The sequence below is a fragment of the Muscardinus avellanarius genome, assembly GCF_963383645.1.
Source record: "Muscardinus avellanarius genome assembly, chromosome: 5".
Taxonomy (NCBI): Eukaryota; Metazoa; Chordata; class Mammalia; order Rodentia; family Gliridae; genus Muscardinus; species Muscardinus avellanarius.
Window position 1 is genome coordinate 36,615,703 of NC_137790.1, and position 23,666 is coordinate 36,639,368.

A 23,666-nucleotide genomic window follows, 5' to 3' on the forward strand; every position below is an offset into this window, starting at 1 on the left:
TCTTGATGGTTGCTCCCCTGCCACCACAGTTCTTCACATTACCATTCCAAGTATAGATTTCCCTGGAGGGGAAACATAGCATGGTGTAAAGACAAAATAGTCACTCTAATACTGATGCAGATAGTACACATGATTTAGTAGGGGTTTTAAGCAGAGAAAAACAAAACCCAAGCAAAGAAATGAAAAAACAAGAGAGAAAAAAAAAAAAAAAAAAAAAAAAAAAAAGCAAAACTCAAGGAACAACTTTTTTTTTATTTCCAGGTCTGGGGATGGAACCCAGGGGCATTCGACCCCTGAGCTACACCCGTTGCCCTATTTTTTATTCATTATTTTGAAACAGGATCTCACTAAGTTGCGAAGGGCCTCACTAAGTAGCTGAGGCTGTCTGTGAACCATCATCCTCATGTCTCAGCCTCCTGAATGTTGGGATTACAATTGTTTGTGCACCACCTAGCCTGGCTACAACTTGTTTTCATCAGAATTAAAAAGTCATTATAGTCCTAAACATCTTGCTCTATAATTATGTATAAAAAGTTTGTATTTAAAGAAACATCTAATAATTTGTTTGTTTTTGTTTTTTTGAGATGAGGTCTCACTATGTTGTCTAGGATGGCTTTGAATTTCTGGGTCAGTTGACCAGAAAGTGTCAACCTCCTGAGTAGCTGGGACTAGAGCCCTGAGTCAGTCATCATGTCCAGCACAGGAATGGTTAGTTTTTATTTAAAGGGCTAAGAACATTTGCTCACAGTATTTAAAGATTATGAAACTTGATCATATCCCTTCTCCTATATGAAATGCTATGTTGAGGTTCATCAACATATAAATACTTAAAAGTAGAGAGGTATAGAAAGTCTTAACTATAATGATGATAAAATTAATAAAGTTTGCATAAGTAAAGCCAATATAATATATAATCAACACTCTGTATTTATGTATTTCTCATTCATTAACCCAATAAACTGCGGATCAAAACTTGTTTCAGAAATGAGTGTAGTATTTTACACCTGTCACCCCAGTACTTGGGGGGCAGAGATAGGAGGATTACAGGTTAAAAGTCATCCTGTGGTAACCTAGCAAGATCCTTAGAGAGACCCAAATAAAAATTAAAATAGGGCTTGGGGTGTAGCTCAGAGGTAGAGGGTTTCTGAGTTCATTGTCCAGTTCCATAAAAAAAGAAAAAAAATTGTTTCAGTAATGAACCGAAACAGACTTTTCTTTCTTGTAATTATTTCCTAAATAATATGGTCTATTTACTATTTGCATATAATTTACATTGTATTAGGTATTATAAATCTAGAGATGATTTAAAATATATAAGGATATGCATAGGTGATATGCAAGTGTAATGAATTTTATATGGGGAGCTTGAGCATCTGCTGATTGTTATAGCTGTGGGAGATAAAGCCAATCTTCCATAGATACTAAGAAATAACTATGTACTACTTTTTAGTTTTCTTGTTTTGTAAAAGCTTAAGACAGCTTCTAAATAAAGAGTATTAAAATATTATTTCTAAAAAAGTATTAAATCTTAAAATCAAAATGTTATTTCACTCTCTTGGCCTTTCTTACTCTCTATCTTGTTTTCTGCTAGCACCATTTAAAATTATTAGCCTTTTTGTCTGTATTATTTTTGTTCACAATGAAATCTTATACATATGCATTATGAAGTGATTACTGCAATCAAATTGGTTGACATACCTACCACCTCACATGTAGTGTGTAGTGACAACACTTAAGATTTGCTTTCTTAGCACATTTCAAATACACTATGCAGCAATATTAACTATGATCACTATATTCTACATTAGCTATGCAGAATTTAATCTGTAACTGAAAGTTTGTACCCCTTGATCACCATTTACACAACTGCTCCAGTCCCTATTATCCACCTTTCTTGCCTCTGTTTTAGTGAGTTGGACATTTAAGAGTCCACATATAAGTGATACCATATACTATTTATTTTTATCTCTTTGTGTTATTACACTTCCTTAATATAATGTACTCTAGGTTCATCCCTGTTGTAGCAAATTGCAGTATTTTCTTAATTTTTATGGGTGCATAGTATTCTAAATCTTATTTTATACACACACACACACACACACACACACACATATATTCCATTTTTTTATTTATCTATCGATGAACAACACTTGGGTTCTTTCCATGTTGTGGCTATTTTGAATTATGCTACTGTGAAGAAAGAAGTGAAGAAAAGTCTTTAAGATATTGGTTTTGTTTTCATTGGATACATAGACAAAAGTAGAATTATTGAATCATATGATAACTTCAGCTTTAACTTTTTGAGAAACCCCTATATTGTTTTCCCCTATATTGTTTTTCATAATGGGTAAATCAATTTACTTTTTTACCAACATTATATAAGTGTTTTCTTTCTGTCCAAAAAATGTTAGGTCTTGTATTTTTGTTAACAGTCACTCCACAAGTGCTAGTGACATATCATTGTAGTTTGATAACATTTCTTTAATTAGTGATCTTGGGCCCTTTCTCATGTGTCAGTTGTCCATTTGCAGTTATTCTTTGGAAAATTCAGGTCCTTTGTTCATGTTTTAATCAGGTTATTGGGGGTGCTCTTTAATTGTAAAAGTTTCTTATTAACCCCTCATCAGATATCTAGTTATCAAATGTTTTCTACCATTTTGTAGGTTCTTCTTGTTTTATTCACTATTTTCCTTGTTATGAAGAAGCTTTTTAATCTCACTCAGTGCCATTTATTTATATTTGCTATTGTTCTTTCAGTATCATTCCAAAATATTATTGACAAGAGCAATGTGAAAGAGTTTTTCCATTATGTTTTCTTTCAGTAAATCCCTAATTTCAAGTGTTATCGTTAGGTCTTCAATCCATTTCAAATTCATTGTTGTAAGACGCTCAAATATGTTCTTTTAACGTGAAAATCTAGTCTTCTCTACATGACTTATGGAAGAAACTATCCTTTTTCCATTGTGTTTCCTTGGAAAATTTACTGAAGATTCATTGACTGTATATACTTGGAGTTGTTTCTCAGATCTTAATTCTGTTTCATTGGTCTAGATGTCTATTTTTTATGCCAGTATGATATTGTTTTAATCATTATAGCTTCATTAGAGAGTTTGAAATCAGTAATTTGGGTGTGTCCAGCTTTGTTCTTTCTCAAAATTGTTTTGATTATTTTGGTTCTTTTTTGGTTCCATATAAATATTAAGAACTTGTTCCTATTTATGTAAAAAGTATCATTGGAAATTTGGTATTTATTTAATTAAACTTGTAGATTACTTTGAGTATATGCACACTGTAACTATATTAATTCTTTTGATCTCTGATTATGGGATATCTTTATACTTATTCAGCTCTTCAGGAGTCATTCTATATCGAAGCATAACACTTTAATTATATGTTTATATAAGAGAAAGTTATATGTATTTAATTTTTATCCAATGGAAAAAATATTAATGTATTGAAATGTTTAGATAAACTGAAATTTTTTTTCTATGGGAGACATTTACATAAAGCTATATAAATATATTTATACATTCATGTGTGTATATATATGTGTGCATATTTTATAAACAGTTGGCCTTCCATAATCATGTGTTTCATATATTGGAGTCTAACTCCAGACCAAAATGTTCAGAACAAATTTGTAGCTGTGCTGAATATGTACAGGCTTTTTCTTGACATTATTCCCTAAACAATGCATTATAACAATTCTTTACATAGCATTCGATTGAACTATATATTTTAACTAATTTAGAAATAATTTTAATATATGAGATGTTTATACAGGTCACATGCAAATACCATACTGGTTTATATTAGAAGCTTAAGAATCTGTAAATTTTCCCATTTCTGTCTACCTAGAATCAATCCCATCTTCATACTATGGGATATTTTTCCTTATAAATACAATGTAAAAGAGTGATGAAGAGGTGAAAGTTAACTCAGTGTCTACTGTGTTTGTTCTAAATTATTTTGCAGACACTATTGAAGTTCAGTCTCTGAAAGGCAACCTGGTGTATCTGATGAAATATAGGATTTAAAATTAACAGTCATAATTTTCATTCCAGCACTTTCAATTATAAGATGCATGACCTTAAAATAGTTACTTAACTTCTAGAATTAAATTAGCCACCTTTACAGTTTCTTTATTTTGAGAGTGAATATTATAATATTCATCATGTACAAAGTTTCAAAGTTACTACATGAAATGTTGGTAAAATGACTAGCACATACTACTTGCATTAGTCTTCTGTAACTGTGACCAAAATACATGACAGTACCAACTTAAAGGAGAAAAGATTTATTTTGACTCTTGGTCTCATAGGGTTCAGTCCATGGACAGCTGACTCCAAGGCAGACACATCATGATGTAACAGCTAGAGGAAAGCTATTCAGCTTTTGGCAGCCAGGAAGCAGAAAAAGAGAGAGAGGAAGGGGTCAAGGATAAAATATAGTCCCCATGAGTAGTGTCGACTTTCTCCAACAATGCCTACTCTCTCTACAATTTCTGTTACCTGTCAGCTGTCAATAGATGAATCCACTAATGAAGACTGAGGCATCATTAGTCAATCACTTCCTGAAAGCCCCACCTTTGAACATTGGTGCATTGAATAACAAGCTTCAACACATGAGACTTTGGGTGGTATTGTAGATCCTAACCATAACAATACCAATACTAATATTATACTGAAACAGTTAAGACAATGTCAGTGCTACCAAAATATGTTTTTAGCATGTTTATTGTTTTGGGTTAGACATCTTAAAAAAGCAGATTTTCTAAAGGGATCTCTGATCTTTATTTAAAAAAAAAAAAAGATGAAACTCCTATGTAAAAAGTGTTCTCTTTGTACCTAGGAGAAGACAGTTTTGTCAACAGACATGGAAAATTGATAAGGAAACTAAAAGCTTAGGCTAACAAACTGAATCAAAATTCTGTTCCTGGTATAGTGTAAGTCTTACTGCGGGTGGGTGAGGATCTAAGTTTGTGCTTTCCACTTGTCCCCTGCCAATCAGAGTGGGAGTGAAGCCATATTTTCTCGTAGTAGGTGCAGGAGAGAGTTGTCTAAAATTTTCTGTTTTGCTGTGCTACCTTTGATTAGTCCATTAATTAGTCTATAGAGAAAAGGTATTTATAGGTACATGGAAGAACAGGGATTTGATTGAAAATGAATCTGTGTGACTGACTTTTAAAACTTTGTCAGCCTTTCCAATATTCTCTATAAGAGGCAAACAAAGCCATCCACATCATTCAGACCTTTGATCTGCAAAATTAAACACTACACTGAAATCAGTAAGGTGTCTCAGAATATAGACTGTTGTAGGGTTCAGGAAGTCAATTACTGTATGGTAGATTTTTTTTTTTTTTGTTAGAAACTTGAAGAGAGCATTCAGCTCATTCATTTTCCAGTGACCAAGCAGAAAACTAACAATCACAAGTGGTTGTTAATGATTTTTGATTTCTCATATACTGGATATTTTATGTATTATGTTATATTGAAGCAGGCACGCATGTTGGTGAGCAATGACGGGCACCACTGGGCAAAGATAGATAGCTGCTAGGCAAAAGTAGAAGTCCAGGTTCTTTTCTTTTACACTCTTGGGGTGTGACTTCTAATTTCTGGATGGGGCCAATTACAGCCTCCTCAGTTGGCCTGTGCTGACACCATTGGGGTTAAGGGCAGGGTCTCCTTATTAACATTCCCCATGTAGTCAGTCTTGGCATTGTAAAGTAGTAGGTGGGCTTTAATACTGCTAGGACAGTGTAAAAATGCAGGCTTTCCACTCAGCTTCCCTTGCTCCCACTTTGGTAGAGAAAAGGATTGGATACCTAACAACTTTGGGTTGGGGTCGGTAGTAGGTCAGGTGTCACTAACAACCTCACTCTGGCAGGGGTGCGATCCTCACTGCAGCTGGGTGAGGATCTAAGTTTGTGCTTTCCACTTGTCCTCTGCCAATTAGAATGGGAGTGAAGCCAAAGTTTTCCTCATAGTAGGTGGTAGGAAAGAGTTGTCTAAAATTTTCTGTTTTGTTATGCTACCCTCGATTAGTCCATTAATCAGTCTACAGAGAAAAGGTATTTTTGGTACTTATTTTAAATCTGTATCCATAGATACATGCACTGCTTGATTTTTTTGTTACTAGAAAGATATATTCAAGTTAGGCCAACTTTATAAAGTAAAGAGGTTTATTTAGCTCACATTTCTAGAGTTTCAAGGATGAGGCACTGACATTCACTCATTTCTGGCAAGAATCTCATGGTAGATGATGTCATGATAGTGGGAGTGGGAGAAAAAAAATCACCTCTCAGAGGCATGACATGGAGAATGGAATCCCATAGCTCCTTCTGGAGCACACCCTTAGTTGACCTAAGTATCTTACATGTGGCTTTACCTCTTAAATATCCCACCACCTCCCAGTAGTTTGAGGACCAAAAATCAAACACAAGAACTTATCTTTTGGAGGGGGAACATTTAAAAATATCCCTACCATAGCATCATCCAGAATGCAGTCTGAGACAGGAGGTCAAAAGAAAACACAATGAATACTACCATGTCCTTCCTCAGTGCTTGAGACCCATAGCTGATCTTCCTTTTCTTTCTCTTCCCTTCAAAATCTTCTAAGGTTTTACTAGCCGGGCGTGGTGGTGCACGCTTGTAATCCCCGCACTTGGGAGGCGGAGACAGGAGGATCACGCAGGTTCAAAGCCAGCCGCGCTGGCTTAAGAGACCCTGTTTCCAAAAATAAAAATAGGTCTGGGAGTGTAGCCCAGAGGGAGAAGGGCTTCGAGGAACCCCAGTACCACAAAAAAAAATCTTCTTAGGTTTTATTTACATGTTATAATGTTCAAAGTTCAATATAATAGAAACAATTTGGAGAAGTGGCTCACCTCTCTCTCAACTGGAACTGGAATCTTCCACTGACTTTTAAGTCCTATGCTTTTTACAAAACAAACTTATACAATTGAAACACTTCATTCACAGAATTGTAGAAGTACAGGAATAGAAATTCTGTTCTTTTACAGTTTATTGATACTTCTGGGCCTTCCACAGCCCATGACATTTCTGTGTAGTTGTATGTTGTGGGGAATTAGGAAGGCAATGGTTATTGTGATGGGATTATTGAGCTATGAGGTGGTCTAGCAGTATGGTTTATGTTTTGTTTTGCTACTAGGAATTGAACCCAGGGCCCTTCTATCTCTGAGCTAAACACCTGGACCTTTCATTTTTTATTTTGAAATAGGGTCTTACTAAATTTCTGAGCCTTTACTAAGTTGTTCAGGCTGTCCTCAAACTTGCTATCTTCCTGTCTCAGCCTCCCAAATACCGGGATTACAGGAATGCACCACCATGTCCTGCAAGCAATCTGTTTTTAACAAACTCCTGAAGGAATGTAGATGTGAGATGAAGCTGGAGAGCCACTGAACTATGGGGATTACTGAGGATCTCTATAGTTTAGTATGTTCAGCTGGCAGAAGAGTGCTCCAAAGTCTACACATTAACTAATTGTACTGTCCATGTACAGTCCTGTCATGGAGACTCCTGATGTTGGATTTTCTTCCTCATCCTTAATTTTATGGATGAATAAGAGAAAAAAAATGGGGTACTCAATGCTGCTATTACCTGCAAAGTTATCTAGAAATTTGTGGAGTGGTAGATAGGTAACTTAAACGAATTTATTACCATGTAAATAATATAACTCCAGTTTGAGCATGTCTTATACTGAAGTCCCAGAAAGAGAAGAATATTTAAGATTTTCTTGTATAAAATGTGCTTAACTTTCCACTATGTGGATTATTACTTTTAAAGGCTACGCTTAAAATTCCATGACTGAAATTATTTTGAAGGAATTGGCATTCTCTAGAATGCAGTCACACATAAAGCTGTCTTTTCCTTTGCAATAGAGGTGGAATAAATTGAAAATGAATAGATCTAAGCCTCTGTTTGAAGAAGATCCAAGATATGCAAAGAGGCCATAATGAGAGGGGACGCTGATGGGGACTTAAGTGGGAGTGTGCCAGCACAAACTTGGCTGCCTCACAAGTGTATCTAGGAATCACTGAGAGTAGGATCGTCGCCTTGTAACGCCACCAGTGCCCATCCATACATGGCTCATTCTGCCTGAGTTGGCGATTTTCATCCTTTGTTATTATCAGGGCTTACAGAATTTAGCAGTAATTTTATGATTTTTGTTTGCAGAAGTGTGCCTAGCTCTTAAATAAAGCAGTTTTCTTAGTGTTATGGCAAAATACCAACTATGGACAGAGGACTTGGCTAAGCATTATCTTTATTGTGATTATTATATCTTAGGGATATCATAATTCTAGATTGTCTTTTGACATTGTAGTTCATCATAATCTACCTGAAGGATTCTATGATGTTGAAAACCTCTTGTCTCTCAGGGGCAGATAGAATCACATCTCACTTGCTCCCCTAAAAGACACAAAATCAAATTACACCAAAAGGCTCCTTAGTGTACAGCTCTTTGCCAATTACTTGAATTATTTTCAGCCACTTTGGCACATTTCCCCTCCAGATGAAATGGAAATCTTTTAGTCTGCACCAGTGAAGGATTTCACATTTCTTAGTGCTTCCACATCTACAGCATAATGAGAATAAAAGCTTCCTGGCCTCACAGATCTTTCCTACGATGCCATAATGCAGGGAAAATAACATCCATTTCTAGCACGTGAAGCCCACATGTTTTCAAAGGAAGAAGAAAAAGACATTAACATTTCACAAGAAAACTATTTGCTCTTTGCTTTAGATTTCCAAATTTGAGCACACTGGAGATTTCATACTTCAAAACTACATGCATCTGTGCTGAGACATGGAGCCTCCAAGGTGTTTCATTATTGGCACTTAAAGCCAGTTTCCTGAAACACCTGGTCTGAGTAAGCAGTGTGATCAGAGGGTGTCAGCAGGGCAGACAGATTTTAAATGGAAGAGTATTACTTACCCAAAAGCCATTTGGAAACTAAAAACAGCAGCATCAGCAAATCAGTAACAATAACTTAAATATCCCCTGGTACATTATTAACACTTCCGCGGCTCTAAAGATCAGATGACTTTTTAAAAGTTTTATATCTCAAGAGAACATATTGTTTCTCCATGTCTATCATTGTATAAGAATATTGCTTTTCATTGATAGCCTTACTTATTCTTTATTATTCCCAGTGGCCTCTTGTTTTTCTTTCTGAGTTATTTCCTCTATCCCAGTGCCTACAGCAGCGCTCACTGAAATCACAAGCCATGGCTCAGTATTCTTCTCGTTTCTCAATAGCACAGCCCTTAGGATTGAATCCTTTGCCTACAGCATTAAGAACTGGGGTGGGGGGAGGGGCAATCACTACTCATTGCTTTGCTTGCAGTTCTCATTTGGACTAGTGCTTGCAGAAATTGGACTGAACTTTCTTCCCCGTTACTGCATCTGTAAGGTAATTGCCTAAACTTGTTGAGCCAATCGGAACTGCTGTTCTTGAGTTTTCTTGAGTTTTGTAAACGTGAAGAATCCGATGAAGCAATTTGTAAGCCATATGTGGTACATCCCTTATTTCCCATTCAAAGTCATGCTGCTCTCGATAGGATTTTATATGACCCTTATGAAACATTACAATCCAGGTTTCTATTTTATTTATTTATTTTTTGTGTGGTACTGGGGGTGAAACCCAAGGGCTATTATATTTTATATTTGATTTGGAAACAGGGTCTTATTAAGTTACTAAGAGCCTCACTAAGTAGCTAAGGCTGGCTTCGAACCTGCTGGCTTCGAACCTGTTTGATCCTCCTGTCTCTGCCTCCCAAGCACTCGGATTACAAGCATGCACAATCACACTGGGCCAGAATTCTATTTTAAAAGCTTCAAACATCAATGTTTTTTAAAAAATATTCTTATTTATAGGATCGTTTTGTTATATAATTCTTATATTCAATGAAAGGTGCTTGAAACTCTTTACTAGCCCTTTAATGTTTTGGATAACTCAACGATTTATCATTTAAAAAGAGACAAAATGCATGCAAGCATGCACACACACATACACAAATATGACTGTGTAAAATAAGGAAGAAATACTTAGTTGAATGCTTTTGGTATTTTCTTTTTCTTTACAAAATTTGTGTTCAATGCAGAGATATTCAGAAATGCTTTTTACTATTGCTTCTCGAGGTAAAAATGGGACGTCTGAGACAAAGACAGACAGATACAGAGATTCATATTCCCAGAAAAAGCACAAGGAACTAAGCCTTACCAGTTCTCTTGTTTAGAGACACAGTGAATAACCAAATTCCGTATTGATGTACTGGACTGTGCTCTCATCCTTGATGTAAAATTCAAGTACTTTTCTACATAGGGAAGCTATTGCTCTGACCCAGTTGAATCTTCACTGAGTGCTTAACTAGCTAAATCATCCCCTTCATATTTGAAGTCATGCTTGTCACTGTCTCTTCAAAGAGAAAATTACTAAAAAGTAGCTTAAATTTTAAAAATTTTGAAACATTTTTCTCTCTTGCAGAACAGTCATTAGAAAGATAAAATAATCACTTATAGTAATCATAACTCCACAGATCTTGTTATATAGATTACCTTTCAGTCTCATCCTTTTTTTTTTTTTTTTTTTTTTTTTAGAAAGGCATGTTATTTATAAATTCTAGATCAATGTACTGGCTTAGCTGAGAGAAGCAGTATATTGGGACCCAAGGCAAAGGTCTATGAAATTTAAGTTAGCTTAAGACTGAATGCGATTACATTTGCAAGGCAGTAAAGGTTATGTTGTTTTGTGAAGGCTATAAATTTCAGAAACTTCAGAGTTCATGAGAATCAAATTGGGGTGGCTTATAGATAGAGCTCATTCCAGAGCTCTCCTTAGCAGGCAGCTGAGGTAGTTGTTGAGTGCAGTAAGGTAATTTTGTGGTTAATAAAAATTATAAATGGTTGTGGAATGATGACTGATAAAAAATTATTCCTGAGCCATCTGAAGGGAGTAAAAATTTGGGATTTTGATGGGAGTTGTGCACTTGCAGAGAATTATCAAGATTTTATGGAAAATTTGGAGAAAATAATATTGCAAGTGTAATCTAAATAACCTTAGATTAATAATTCTAATTACTAATACCTACTTTGTATATGACATTATTTTAGATGTTAAGAAAATTTAGAAAACAAGATTGTGCAATATGGTCCTAATTTTCAATAAAATTATAATGAACACCAAAGCAACAAAGTTGTGTTCCAATTACTACGCATATGCTGAAGAATAAAACAAATGTGTATTGTGTACAGGTGTTAAAAATAGTTAATGGAGCCAGGTGTGGTGGTGTACCCTTGTATTCACAGTACTTGGGAGGCTGAAACAGGAGGATCATGGTTCGAGGACAGCCCCAGCTATTTAATGAGGTCTGCAACTTAATGACACTGTGTTTCAAAATAAAGAATAAAAAAAATAGGGCTGAGGGTATATCTTGGAGGTAGAAAGCCACTGGGTTTCAGCTCCAGTTTCACAAAAATGAAAAAAAAAAGTTAATGAAAATACTTGGTAGTTTTGTTGCCATTCTTTTGGGTAGATACCCAGAAGTGGTATTGCTGGATCATATGGTAGGTTCGTTCCTATTCTTCTGAGGATCCTCCGTACTGTTTTTCAAAGTGATTGAACTAATATGCAATCCTACCAACAATGTAGTAGAGTTCCCACTTCTTCACAGCATTCGCTTTTGTGATTTGCATGTCTCTGATTGCTAATGATGTTGAACAGTATTTCATGCATTTATTGACCATTTGAATTTCTTCTTTTGTGAAGTGTCTATTTAGTTCACTTGCCCTTTTTTTTTTTTTTTTTTTTTTGGTGGTACTGGGATTCCTGGAAGCCCTTCTACCTCTGGGCTACACTCCCAGACCTATTTTTATATTTTTATTTGGAAACAGGGTCTCTTAAGCCAGCATGCTCTTAAGCCAGCATGCTGGCTTCGAACCAGCGTGATCCTCCTGTCCGCACCTCCCAAGCGCGGGGATTACAAGCGTGCACCACCACACCCAGCTTGCTTGCCCATTCTTTAAATTGTGTCATTTGTTTTCTTAGTGCTGAGTTTCTTGACTTCTCTATATATTCTTGATATTAGTCCTCTATCAGAAGACTAACTGGCAAAAACCTTCTCCCAGTCTGTTGGCCCGTGGTTGAGGTTCTTGATAGTTTTCTTTGCTATACAGAAGCTATTAAGTTTAATGCAATCCCATGAATTGATCTGCCTTTTAGTTCCTTGTACCTTTGGGGTCTTGTTGAGAAAATTTTTACCTGTACCCAAAAGAATAGAAACCAAACTACCAAACTAATGCACGCATATCTATATTCATAGCTGCACAGTTCACAATTGCCAAACTATGGTATTAGCTAAGATATCCATCAACAGATGAATGGATTACAAAACTATGGGATATGTGCCCAATGGAATTTTACTCAGCCATAAAAAAACACAATTACATCATTCACAGGGAAATGGGTGGAATTAAAGAACATTATACTGAGTTTAGTCAGTCACAAAAAGATAAAAAAATTGGATGCTCTCCCTGATATGTGAAAGCTAGGGAGAAAATGGGTCATAGGAGAAACTCTAGATGAAGAAGAAGATACTACACATGAGCAAATAAGGTGACCTAACTGAGGAGGATAGAAGGGGCAAAGAGGGAAATGTACATGATGTCTATTCACAAACTATCAATCACTAAGCCAAACATGAGAAGAGGGAGGAGGGAGGAAAAGGGGCAGAACTGGGTAAGGGCTAACTGGATGATGTGTGCATGTATGCCTCTATAATCTTGTACTTTATTAAGATGTATGACTACAGTGCACCAATAAAAATTTAAAAAGAAAATATTTACAAAATTAAAAAAAAGAAACTACTTGGATGCACATAAACAATCATGTTGGTGTAACAGGTACAATTAGGATATGGAACTGTATTTCAAAAGTCAGTAAAGATTTTCAATAGGAACAGTTCTTATATCTGATGTATGAAATGGGAACTATTTTCAGAATGGAAATTTCCATAACAATCTTAAATGTACTCAGCAGAGAAAACTTGATGGGTAATTCATATAAGAACTAAGTTATGTTAGGAAGGAAAGAAGTTAATAGGGGATTTGAAAGTCTGGCCAAGAATTCTGCTGTGGAAATTTAAAAAATTGAAAGATTTTTCTGAGATTTGAGGAAAGAAGGATGAGATCATTCTTACAGAGGATAAAAGTGTCCATCAGAATGCCCTGTATATGATGGCATATAACTAAAAAGTAATTAAGAGTGTAAAAATTGCTATAGATTTCTTCTACAAAATTACTTTACTTATAATTGGAAGATGCTCAGTCCTGGATAAATAAGGAGACTTTAATGTTAATTAGATTGTTGCAGTGACAAGATCTTATTTTTTCACATAAACATACATTTTTCCCCCATTGACTACGAAAATATTTTCCTTTCACTTTATCACAGTAGCTCATTTTGATTACGCTCAGACCTCAGCACATCACCTACACCTACCCAGCTAATCTGAGTAATTAAAGAAAAATGATGCATGATGTATTTATAGTTAAGTGAAATGAATATAAATCTCACACAACAGCTGGATTCCTATACTTGGCAACATGGCACAGTTTGAGAAAAGCAATCATCTTCCCTTCCTGTTGGCAAAACACTTCACTGGTCTCTCCAATTTGAGTCCTCTTCAGGATTTAGTGTCTTCTCACTTTGTAATGCACAGAGTGCTACTTCCAGATGGACAGGCTTCTCGTATGCTATTTTTATGCTGTACTTTAGAATTTTAAAGTGGGGAGCAGTTATTCACCGAACATGAAATGTATCACTTATTGTATACATTAGAGCAGCCTTTTAAATCAGCATGCTCAAACAGCTGCTGATGAGCTTAGCACACTCAGAGGACATAAAGCAGGCTTTAGTTAGCACACATCTTAAAGTTCTTATGTGCAGAGCTGATGGGGACTGAGGACAAGAGAAAATGAAAGAGAATATTCCTGTCCTTGAGGGGTTTCTACTCTAGCATGGGTATTATAAAACAAAACATATACACTTGAATATGATTGACGACAGATAGCATCCTGGCAAAAGTCTTGCACATATTCAAGTGATGATAAAATGAAAACCTCTCTCTTTCTCTCTCTTTCTTGACTACCATATTGGGAAGACCTCCATAAGAGATGAGTTTTTACTGTCTTGAAGAAAGTTATCGCTATTTCAATGAAAACCTTCTCTTTGTAGCATGAAATTAACAGAAAACAATAGGCAAATGTTACTTAGAGCATCTAAGTATTGGTTTTGATTGTAGTCAATAACATGAAAACAACTGAGGTCTGAAGGTATGACTCCACAGAAGTGGACAGAGAATTAGGTATTTGCATTTGACACAGAAATACAGTAGGGAATCACAAGAGAGATGGGAGGCATGAAAATGGCGTCTAAACAAGACTGGTTTGGTAACTGTTTACAGGGACATGGGGCAGGGATGCCAAATCAGTGGAAGAATTCAAGCATTAAAGGAAGAAGGGCTTGTTCTTTCAACCTGACCACAAGACAAGATGGCAAGTTCATAATCAAATATCAATTCTTTGTAAAAATTCATTCTCACATAAGTTTGGTGTTTTGGAATTGTATTAGGACAGTTTCTTGTGAAGTCAGGTCAACAAATGGCATTGCTACCTTTGTACTGGAGGGTTACGGTGTGTAGAAATGCTCACCGAGTTAGATGGAATTAGAAGAATTATCAACTTTTGGGAAGCATGTTGGTAGAAAGGAATCTTTCTGTTTATCCCTCCTCTTGTGCCATACACTTTGAGTCATCAAGTGGCATGAACTTACTGATCAGACTATTGTTCACATCTTGATTATCAAGTCATTTCTTTCTTGAAAGTAGTTTGAACTGATATTGAAAGACACTTCATCTTTTAGCTAAACATATGCTTCATTATTCTCTGACTTTGTTTACTCTATTTCTGAGGAATACACTACCCACACCGGGCTGACTATAGGTAGGAATCTTTGAGTTTGGGTGTGGGTGTTGAGTGTGGTAGGGATGTATCATTTTTTCTTTTCTTTCTTTTTTTGTGGTACTGGGGATAGAAACCCAGAGGCATTTTTTTGTTTTGAAATAGGGTCTTGTTAGGCTGCTGAGAGTCTCACTATGTTGCTGAGACTGGCCACAAACCTGAGATCCTCCTGTCTCAGCCTCCCAAGTACTGGAAATATAAATATATGTCATCACACCTAGCAGCTGTTTCATTTCTGCAAGGTCTACGAGTATTGATTTGAAATACTGACTTACCAATAAAACTACACTCGTGAAAATCATTGACTTACAAAGTTTTTAGAGTAAGAGAGTTGGAGTGGCCAGTGTTTTTTATATAAAACTTTGTTGTTATTAACATTTGACCCCTAGAGACCTTTCCTGTAACTACATAATGCTTGCTCTTCTTTAATATACATGCAAGGGTGAATAGTAAGATATGCACATATAGCTAGATGGCCTTTTAGCATTTGCATTTAAAATATTGCTAGTTTATGTTGTTTAGTAAACGTTCCTATGTTTCTTTTTAAATGGTTACATTAAAAAATTGGCCTTTATGTAAATATCAAGTTGTCATCCTAGAGAAATCTTAATTAATATTGACAACAAATTTGCTTTTCTTTAAGAATGTACTACTCTGTATCATCATGTCTCATAATTAAAGAGTTGACTGTCATAGCTGATATTTATGTTAACCACTCAGCATTCTTGACGACCTCACTCCCAGTGGCTCCACTTGCCTTCTGTCTCTACAGCTTTTCCTCTTCACATCTACCTTTTCCCCAAGCCTCAGGATTACTACCGTTCCTTTTCTTTTCTTGAACTAAATAGAAGAAAAAAATGTCTAAAATGTTTGACTATTCTCATAGGCACAATGAAGTAGAATGGTTACTGAGATTGTTTTAGAAACACCAGTGTATTTTTTCAATACTTTTAAGGAATAACAGGAGACAATGTGCACAATTGCTTAAGCTATAAGAGGCTTTATCATACTCGGTGAGAATTCAAGGGTACCATTTTACAAATGGTTAATTCAGGGATTCGACCTCATCTCTCGTGGCTCAGGTTTGCACTGTCTTTCTGTCTATGACCTATCAGCCCCTCTCAATGTGTTGGCTTTTGTCCTCAGTCAGTTCCCCTGGGGAATATAGGTTTGTTCCTGGAAATGTTCCCTAGGACTGCTGTATCAAAATACCATAAATGGGATAGGTTTATCAACAGTATTTTATTTTCTCAATATAAGAACCTGGAAGTCTATTATCAAGGCAATGGACAGGAACGGTTTCTTCTGAGGAATGGAGGAGAGAGGACTTGTTCTATGTTTCTCCCTAGATTATAGTGGTTTGTTAACAATCTTTGATATTCCTTGATTTGTAGATGAATCATTTTGATCTCTGCTTTATCTTCATAATAAATTCTCCCTGTTCTATCTTTATATGGCCATCTTTTTGTAAGGGTATCAGGCATACTGTATTAGGGGCCAAGCCTACCAGAATATATTTTAAATGACATCGTCAGTGACCCTATTTATAAGTTTAATGATATTTTGAAGTATGAAGGTAAATACTTCAACATATCCTTTTCAAAATGGGAAAAGAATTCGATCAATAACAAGTCTTTGCATCATATCCTCATACAGCAATGTCTAAAGGCTGAAAGAGCAAGCAGCCCTTTCGCATTTTCTTCTGAAGAGTACATTATGCCACTTGCCTCCGTGGGATACACAAGAGACTTCCCCAAGCATCTTAATGGCTAGAAAAGTATCTACTTGCCCCTGTGTACACCAATCAGAGTGGGAAACATGAAATTATTGTGACTGGCTGAGACTAGGAGCTGATTTTAGCATTGTGGGACACATATTTTATATTGCAAATATTCATTGTAGTTCAAAATATTCATAATAATGAATAGATGTGGCTTTGTGGCCATGTCCAAATGAAACTTTTTTTTAAAGGAAAAACAAGCAATGGCTAAATTAACCTGAAGTTCAGAGCTTCCCACACCTTGGCTTAGACTAGTCACTCCCTTGAAAATACTGTCTTGCAAGGCTTTGAAGACAGGAATTAGGACATCTGGACTTAAACCCTTCTTTTGCAACTGTTCAGTCGGATGCCTTAACAGGCTACTAACTTGTTACTAACAACTTACTAATCCTTCTATGTCTCAATTTTTTTTCAGTGAAATGGAGGTGCAGTAACAATGCAAACATAATACCTAATATCTCATAGTATTTTTGTGAAATTCAAATAATAAACTTATTTATGTAATTGTGACTTACAACTCATCAATAAAAAATTAAAAGAAAAGATTTTGAGTATAAGCTTTACTTCTGTATTGCGAAGGATTTAGAACTTGAGGGGAAAACTTTATATAAACTAATTTTCTGCAACAGTATATTTCCTTAGACTACTGTTCTGTAACACTACTATCAAGACTAATGAATTAATTCATATAATTGTATATATGAGAGAGTAATAGACACAAGGCTGAGCTACAGAATAAGAAGTGATAAGAGTATCAAGTTTAATTAACAATACTAATGGTCACAGCTGGAGAAAAATGGACCATTGTACAATAAATTCAGCCTATGGGTTGGATGCTATTGGTCTCTACAATCGATATGGATCACCCTAGGATGGAAAGAGCAGTAGTGATCTGTATTGATGATAACACTGGGCAGAGGAAACCCTTAAGTCTGTGCCTCCACTGCTCTGGTTAGATTTTATTGTTTTCACATAGATGTATTTGTTAACTGGGTTCACTGCTGTTGTTTACTTAGAAAAAGAGAATCATGGAATGTCAAATGAAATTTTAATTTCTATTCTTTATTATTTTTGTTGATTTTTTTTGCTTTTATTGGTGCATTATAGTCTCACATCATAATGCAGATCATGTTTAACAATGACATACATGCACACAGTACTTGGTGTTTTCCCCTCCCTATTTTCTTCCTTTTCAATACCAAATGTCCAGATTGATGATGGTGTATTCACATGTATTCACATAGTGAGATTAGCCAAGCATAGATAAAGAAGGGACATATATTTTCTCTAATATGCTCAAGCTAGAGAATATTTGGGATACCAGAGGGACTCCAGACAATAGAGAAGATCCTCATGGGAGCCAGAAAGGAAGGGTAGGGGAGGAGGAAGACTGAGGTTCATTAATGGAACTTTAATTTTTTTTTCTTATTTCTTAGACTCATATCAGTGATGCCCTTATTTCCATGCTAAATTCACTACTAATTATTTCTATTTTTCAGGATGCCATTAAAATCTACTGAGGATGATTTTTGTGTGTGTGTGTGGGTCTGGGGATGGAACCCAGAGGCATTTGACCTCCGAGCTTCATCCCCTGCCCAATTTTTTATTCTTTATTTTGAAACAGGATCTCACTGAGTTGCTGAGGGCCTCACTAAGTAGCTGAGGCTGTCCACGAACCCCGATCCTCTAGTCTCAGCCTCCCGAATGCTGGGATTACAAGCGTGCACCACCATACCCCGCTGAGGATGATATTATTGTATGAGCTCTTCTATTTTTTCTTCATACTACACATTTATTTCTATTCAAAGTTGGTCTCAGGTTTCCTAATTGTTTTAATTTTAAAAAAAAATGAGAAAGGGAAGGTACCTTTGTTATTACTTTGGAGATGCATGTTGCAAAGAAAAGATTTGTCCTAAGTCATAATAATATTTAATGTTCTTGGTGATACAGGATTTTAACGTGGACTATTTCAAAACACATGCATGCTTAAGAGAACGGTATAACATACCTCTTGTGTACCCATTATCTGGATGATATAGGAAAAGCTTCTTAATGGTAAGTTCTAGAACTTCACCCTCCACTTATCTCTCAAAGTTGTTACAGTTTGGAAACGAATTTCATGATCACTGCTTCTACATACTTCACTAGCCCTTCTACTCCTCACCTTGGTTATCTGGAAGTAAATCACAGACTCTGTGTCATTTCTGTAAATTTTTGTGTCTTTCTTGATAAAAATAGTTTAGCTTGCCATACATCCCTCTCTAAAACCAAACAAAATGCTCATCAATAATAAATTATTTAAAATGCTATTTGAGAATAAAATATTGGAAAATGCTAGCTCATGCTAGATAATTTTCTCTCCCTGCTCTTCATCTATCTCCACCTTCCTTATTTTGGGTGTGTTTTTATGTTCCGGATGCACTTTTTTTGCTAAACTGATGAATCAATTTCACCATGTGTGACTCATTATGTCACAGAGGGACTGCTTATTTACTGGTTGGGCCAAATACATTGACAGTACTAGCATTTTCAGATGTACCTCAGCTACTAAATATATGATATAAGTGATATTGTTTAGGGATAACCATATGATATATGTAAATGAATTACATCTAATAAATATTAATTTTGTAGGACTTACTAGTTATAAAATTAAATACAAAGAAAAATGTCATTTCAACACACTTCAAAAAGCCCTAAAAATTATCATCGTTTTGTACTTGGCACAAAATTTTTCCTGAAAAAAGCCCCATATTACATAAAGAATAGTTAAAGCAGTAGAAGTTTATGTCAAGTAATTGAGGCTTTCATAAAATGTGCTGTTTTGAAGTTAGGGGAGGAATTTTTTATACATAACTCAGTAGTTTGTGTAAGATAGTGACTTAAATATAACAGTGGCCATTTTCTTTCTGTTATAAGAAGAATAAGATAGTAATGATATTGAAAGAGGGGGACAACATTGTTAAACCTTACTTAATAATTATTTTTAGCTGAAGCAGACAGGATCTTTCTCCCCCACAATATCATATTACTCAATTTTTAGAATTTGCTTCCTAAAAATCTAGGTTCAACTACTCTAAAGACCACAGCCACTTGGGGACAGTCCATTCAAAACAAACCAACAGTGTCATAGTATATTTCCAGCTGAGACATTCTGAGCAAATTGTGTGTCAGGTTTTGTGTGTGTTAACAAAAGTATCAAGACCTTTTGACAAGTTTTGACAGTTTAAATTAATTTGAAAAGAACAAAATCAAGCAATTGGTTGTGTGTGTGTGTGCATGTGTATATGTGTGTGTGTGTGTGTGTGTGTGTGTGCGTGGTATATGATGTACTTACATATTTCTATATAGAGAAATTCTATCTTTAGATTTTTATGTAGAAGGACCTTGAACATTTAAAAAATAATTCCTTCTGATGAGTGCTTTGAATCAAGAGAACACTAATTCACCAACAAAATTTATTCACACACAGACACACACATGTGTGTATTTGGCCAATATATATATATATATATATATATATATATATATATATATATATATATATATATATTGGTCACTCTGAAGTTCTTTGCATTAAAATCCTAAAATATCTATTCATTTTCTTCTCTAACTCAAAACACAATTCAATCCAGTTCAAGCACAAGCATCATTTATCTTAGAATTGGAGATACTATGATTCATAGCTAATCTTAATCTACCTATTGATCAGTTATTTTCTCTTTCTTTTTGTCTTGGACTCTCAAGATTTTTGGTTTCTTTTGAGGGCTCTTTACCTTTGGGGTACACCAGCTATAAAAATCTGTGTTAAAAGTTACAATGCAATTCACTTTGATTGGTGCTGTGTTTATGACATGATTGGTATCTGTGAGCAGGTGTGGAATTGGAAAAATGATCCATCTGGCTGCGAACAGCATAACCTATGAAACAGATCTCTTTGCTCTGATCCTAGGAACATCCTATTGCTCTTATACTGACACCAGGGACTGTTATGTCTTTTTAACCTTCTCCAAAGATCAGATTATTTCTGGTTCCAGGCCTTGACAATAACTCTAGTGTGTTATCAGTTGTCAAGGCATGCTCTCTACAACCCTGATACATCCTGACAATCACTATAGCTAATGATCCCTACCTCCAGGAAATTCCCATCCTTGCCGCATTGTGCAAAAATTTTCAAGTACATGAAATTAACAAAAAGGGGTTAAGCACAAAGCTTTTAGCTTACTTGAGCATACAGCCAAGAAAGAAGGGTTGAAGTGCTGAGTCTTCCCACTGCAGTGCCTGGTTATTTTCCTGCAGTTAAACCCTGAACCTTGCTAGGCTGGTGTGCATAAGCAAAAAGATAAGGGAATTGAACTTGTGACCTGAACATGGAGCTCTAAATACTAAGAAAATAAGTTTCCTTTAAAGTGGAAAAAAAAATTTATTTCACTTCTGTAAGCCCAAAGAACAGAGTGAAGGTCTACCAGTTAAAAGAAAACAAAAACAAAAAGAAATATTAAACAAAAAAAATGCAGAAAAACGCAGATAAGAACACCTGGAAAATGTTTTAGTGGCACTTTTTTCCCCCCTCATTTACATCATCTTCAGGGTTCTGATTTCTCGCTGAGGAACCATTTCAGAAAGCAAATAAAAAAATATATATCTGGAAATTCAAAATATGCTGAGAGAAGTAGAGGGCAAATGTATTTGGAAAGTGAGCAAATATGTTTGTTAGTGTTGCTTTGCTTTGCAAGGATCACTCTGCCTTGACGGATATTCTATAGATAGACCTAATGTAAAATTTGGAAGGAGTTGTTCAATATCTGAACACTTGTTTTGGCAATGTCAGGGCATCTTCTGGACTGGAAATACCTTTGTTAGCTTTAGAGGATCAGGCAGTTTTATATGCAAAACGACTTTCGGGAGAAACAAGCATTTCATTAGGCAGCTGCCTGGAAATGTTAAGAGATGCTAATTGCTTGGCAGACCTAGAGGAGCTGGGAACACAGAGGGATGCTCTTTTACCCCAATTCGTGGAAAGCAGAAAGTGACATCAAATAGAATCTATGAAATTCTTTTCCAGCTATGATGCTACTTCTTGCTTCTCTAAACAAATTTTATATTTTTTACTAGTAAGACATCAATATAATTTAAGACAGCAGAGCAAATTTAATTGCTCAAACTATAGAGAATCCAATATGCATCAATTGCACTTGAAGGATCAGATGTCCCTCTTAAGAAATTATCATTATTACAATTAAAATTTCCTCAATTATTATTAATAAAATGTTAAATAATAGCATGCCTAGAAGTAGAATTAATTGCCTGGTCAGTTTGAGTTCCCAAAACAAGAAAACAATAAGTATCTACCTATGTACGATGACTAATGGGCTTTGAATAGATCTTCTTTACTAAAAAAAAAAAAAGAATTTTCCACTTATTGACCACATTAATAAATATTTCTACCTTATGTGTCTGTATTTTTAGTTAACACATTATATTATCCATTGCTGAAAATTAAAATTGGGCCTTGTGAATAAAAACTATCCTCCAATTATTAAGTGACATAACTTTCAGGAGTATTTAAAAAATTTCAAGTATTATTTAGGTCTTTAAGCAAAACATGGTATTTTCAACATTTATGCCTCATAACAAAACCAAAGCTCATTTATTGGGTGCTTACATATGTCAGGAACTTTTTAGTGCCTAATAAAACTAATTTAGTCTTTTCAATAATCAGATAAAGTAGGTATTATTATCATAACTATCATTTACAAGGAAGGAAACAGATGCATGAAATCTGAGTAACTTGCCCAAAATTATAAAATCAGGAGGTGAGATCGCTGAACCATTAATCTGTATTGAACACCTGTATCTTAAATAATATACCAATATTTCTCAGACTTTGGTTTGCATTTGATTCATTTGAAGCTTGTTAAAATGCACGTTGCTGAGTCAGCCCTAAAGTCCTTGAATCCACATGTATTATTATTCATTTATTATCATACTGGTTAAACTGCCAGAAAATTTGCATTTTAACAAGTTTTCAGGTAACTGATGCTGATCAGGGTCTACATACACTGTGAGGACAGTAGCTCTGTGTTATAGTGGTGTTAACTTAGAATCCTAATCTCTTCTGCTGGAGTAGACTATGGTCTCTTTGAGGTCAGAGAGAGTGTGCATTGCATTCACTTTTCCTATAGTTGGTGTTTGCAAGTAGTAGGTCCCTAGCTAGTACCTGTTTGTTCAAGGTATGAATGAATGCATTTTCAGAATTCTCTTTTTAAATGCAAACACCCTAGGAGTATTATTTAATTAAGCTGTCATCTCACAAATACTTTAGTATAAATTATTTTATTAGGAGTCAACAAATTAACTACCTGCAAAGCCCTAAAGAGATTTATGGCAGGACTCTTTGATGGACTTACAAGGAAGGGTTGAGAAGGTCAAGTCCCAGTGCTTGAGACGCACAACCTTGGTTGTAATTCTAAAGTACAAAACTGTGGAATGAAAGCTGAATCTAGTTTCAACTTGGGTGCCGAAAAGGACTGCTATTGGGTAGTAGAATTAATGTTATTCTGTGACACTTGGTTTTTGCTTTTCTTTTTGATAAACAGTTAAACAGAAAGCACAAATAGAGGATACTAGAAATTTATTTAGATACCATGTGGGAAAAGGCCATGGAAAAAGGAGAAGAGGAGTTACATTCCAGAGGAAATTATCTGGAAGGGGCTATTTTCTGGGGTCAAAGGGGTTACACTCCAGAGATGAGATCTGGGGCAGACCATTTCAGGGCATGAAAAGTAGTATGGAGTTTTCTATGTGTTGGTTTTATTCCCTTCCTTGTATGTGTTATATTTGGGGTGGT